The sequence below is a fragment of the Coregonus clupeaformis genome, unplaced genomic scaffold (genome assembly GCF_020615455.1).
Source record: "Coregonus clupeaformis isolate EN_2021a unplaced genomic scaffold, ASM2061545v1 scaf3674, whole genome shotgun sequence".
Taxonomy (NCBI): Eukaryota; Metazoa; Chordata; class Actinopteri; order Salmoniformes; family Salmonidae; genus Coregonus; species Coregonus clupeaformis.
In genome coordinates, this window is record NW_025537128.1 from 23,145 (window position 1) to 27,019 (window position 3,875).

General features: G+C 37.9%; 1 long non-coding RNA gene across 1 annotated transcript; it reads right to left on the reverse strand.

Annotated features, from left to right (window-relative positions):
- Positions 1-1,683: 1,683 nt before the first annotated feature.
- On the reverse strand, positions 1,684-3,875 carry LOC121554346. The gene is made up of 3 exons (XR_005997660.2): positions 3,822-3,875; positions 3,538-3,730; positions 1,684-1,720 (listed from the first exon to the last, which is right to left on the reverse strand). It is a non-coding gene; the product is annotated as an uncharacterized LOC121554346 (long non-coding RNA).

A 3,875-nucleotide genomic window follows, 5' to 3' on the forward strand; every position in this document is an offset into this window, starting at 1 on the left:
TTTTATAATATAGATCATATCTATTTAGTAAACTAATGATCATACTCAGTTCAGTCACAATATATTCCTACCACCTGTCTATCATAATCGCCTTGGGGGTGAGACTCATTGCTGAGGTCAAGGGGCTGCATTGACCACAGATGTTAGGATAGATAATTCATATGTGGATCTGGGCTTTTATGCAAGACTCTATAGAAATGGTTAAAACTGTACAATATCTGCTAACCAACAATATGAGGACCGTAACACACACACTCTACTCTGGTTGGGTCATACCATATCGGGACGCCATCTGAAAGACATTTACGCCTTGAACAGCCTTAGTACCAAATGAGGACTTGACGACTGAACACATCTAGAGTCAAGGTTCCTGACTTTGAGTTATCCTTTTGTTGTCAAAGAAAGCTCACAACCTTAAAAGTAATGTAAATGGATCAACTGCCATATAAATTAAATCACGCAAATTGACAAGAAATATGTTAAATGGGCAAAAACATTGCCCCAAAAAATACAAAAACATAGGCATTAGAGATAATAAAGATTAATTTAATGTTTTGAGGGGCGGTTAGTTCTGTCAAATGGTCGGGCTAATTTTTGTTTATGCTATGATATCGAAACAAGTTATGGGAATGTTGGATTTTGTGAACATTTTACACAAAAGGTTGGTTGTAATACAAAAAAGCCATTTAATTCATATTTTGGAATGAACTGAGACAACAATTTTAATTTAAATAGAAAAGATCTACAATAAATGTGTAATAACCTGTTGGAAGGATGAAGTGGATCTCTGTCTCACTTCTGGGTCTGCTGAAGGTTGAGCTGGGATCTTGTCACTTGGGGTCTGCAACGAAACACAACAATAACATGTCAGAAATATTGTGTTTTATAATATAGATCATATCTATTTAGTAAACTAATGATCATACTCAGTTCAGTCATAATATATTCCTACCACCTGTCTATCATAATTGCCTTTGGGGTGAGACTCATTGCTGAGGTCAAGGGCTGCATTGACCACAGATGTTAGGATAGAGAATTCATATGTGGATCTGGGCTTTATGCAAGACTCTATAGAAATGGTTAAAACTGTACAATATCTGCCAACCAACAATATGAGGACCGGTAACACACACACTCTACTCTGGTTGGGTCATACCATATCGGGACGTCATCTGAAACACATTTACGCCTTGAACAGCCTAATTACCAAATGAGGACTTGACGACTGAACACATCTGGAATCAAGGTTCCTGACTTTGAGTTATCCTTTTGTTGTCAAAGAAAGCTCACCACCTTAAAAGCAATGTAAATGGATCAACTGCCATATAAATTAAATCACGCAAATTGATAAGAAATATGTTAAATGGGCAAAAACATTGCCCCAAAAATACAAAAAACATAGGCATTAGAGAGAATAAAGATTAATTTTATGTTTTGAGGGGCGGTTAGTTCTGTCAAATGGTCGGGCTAATTTTGTTTATGCTATGATATCGAAAGAAGTTATGGGAATTTTGATATTGTGAACATTTTACACAAAAGGTTGGTTGTAATACAGTAAAAAGCCATTTAATTCATATTTTGGAATGAACTGAGACAACAATTTAATTTAAATAGAAAAGATCTACAATAAATATGTAATAACCTGTTGGAAGGATGAAGTGGATCTCTGTCTCACTTCTGGGTCTGCTGAAGGTTGAGCTGGGATCTTGTCACTTGGTGTCTGCAACGAAACACAACAATAAATATTCTGTATTATACTCTATTTAATCAGTGTATACAGTTGAAGTCGGAAGTTTACATACACTTAGGTTGGAGTCATTAAAACTCGTTTTTCAACCACTCCACAAATTTCTTGTTAACAAACTATAGTTTTGGCAAGTTGGTTAGGACATCTACTTTGTGCATGATACAAGTAATTTTTCCAACAATTGTTTACAGACAGATTTTTTCACTTATAATTCACTGTATCACAATTCCAGTGGGTCAGAAGTTTACATACACTAAGTTGACTGTGCCTTTAAACAGGTTGGAAAATTCCAGAAAATGATGTCATGGCTTTAGAAGCTTCTGATAGGTTAATTGACATCATTTGAGTCAATTGGATGTGTACCTGTGGATCTATTTCAAGGCCTACCTTCAAACTCAGTGCCTCTTTGCTTGACATCATGGGAAAATCAAAAGAAATCAGCCAAGACCTCAGAAAAAAATGTGTAGACCTCCACAAGTCTGGTTCATCCTTGGGAGCAATTTCCAAACGCCTGAAGGTACCACGTTCATCTGTACAAACAATAGTACGCAAGTATAAACACCATGGGACCACGAAGCCGTCATACCGCTCAGGAAGGAGACGCGTTCTGTCTCCTAGAGATGCATGTACTTTGGTGCGAAAGGTGCAAATCAATCCCAGAACAACAGCAAAGGACCTTGTGATGATGCTGGAGGAAACAGGTACAAAAGTATCTATATCCACAGTAAAACAAGTCCTATATCGACATAACCTGAAAGGCCGCTCAGCAAGGAAGAAGCCACTGCTTCAAAACCGCCATAAAAAAGCCAGACTGTGGTTTGCAACTGCATATGGGGACAAAGATTGTACTTTTTGGAGAAATGTCCTCTGGTCTGATGAAACAAAAATAGAACTGTTTGGCCTTAATGACCATCAATATGTTTGGAGGAAAAAGGGGGTAGGCGTGCAAGCCGAAGAACACCATCCCAACCGTGAAGCACGGGGGTGGCAGCATCATGCTGTGGGGGGTGTTTTGCTGCAGGAGGGACTGGTGCGCTTAAAAAAATAGATGGCATCATGAGGGAAGGAAAATTATGTGGATATATTGAAGCAACATCTCAAGACATCAGTCAGGAAGTTAAAGCTTGGTCGCAAAATGGGTCTTCCAAATGGACAATGACCCCAAGCATACTTCCAAAGTTGTGGCAAAATGGCTTAAGGACAACAAAGTCAAGGTTTTGGAGTGGCCATCAAAAAGCCCTGACCTCAATCCTATAGGAAAATGTGTGGGCAGAACTGAAAAAGCGTAGGCGAGCAAGGAGGCCTACAAACCTGACTCCAGTTACACCAGCTCTGTCAGGAGGAATCGGCCAAAATTCACCCAACTTATTGTGGGAAGCTTGTGGAAGGCTACCCAAACGTTGACCCAAGTTAAACAATTTAAAGGCAATGCTACCAAATACTATTTGAGTGTATGTAAACTTCTGACCCACTGGGAATGTGATGAAAGAAATAAAAGCTGAAATAAATAATTCTCTCTACTATTATTCTGACATTTCACATTCTTAAAATAAAGTGGTGATCCTAACTGACCTAAAACAGGGAATTTTTACTTGGATTAAATGTCAGGAATTGTGAAAAACTGAGTTTAAAATGTATTTGGCTAAGGTGTATGTAAACTTCCTACTTCAACTGTATATATATATATAAAGCGGTGACAACATACATGCAAGAAGGGACATGTATTTATATATTTTATAATTCTTTGACAGATCCTATACATTATAATATATCAAAGCAGATTTACTTACCAGAGCACGCCATGGCCACTGAGATTATCCATAATCATAGGTTATTTCACTCTCTGCTTGGATGTTTTCAATAGCAAACAAGCAAAGATGAGGTTTACATTGGACTATCATCTTTTTCATTTTGCAATTTGGGGACCTGTGGGCATCATTTACCAGCCTCCCCAGTGAACCATCTTCGCAGGATGCATCTATGCTAAAATTGAAGAGGGAAACAGATTTACGTTTTCTCCACAAAACATATAAACATATAGAGATTAACTGATGTCTTATAGGGTTTTACTTACCACCATGAGCCATTGTTCCATTCAAAATCAAACAAGAAAGCATTTTGCTTTTCC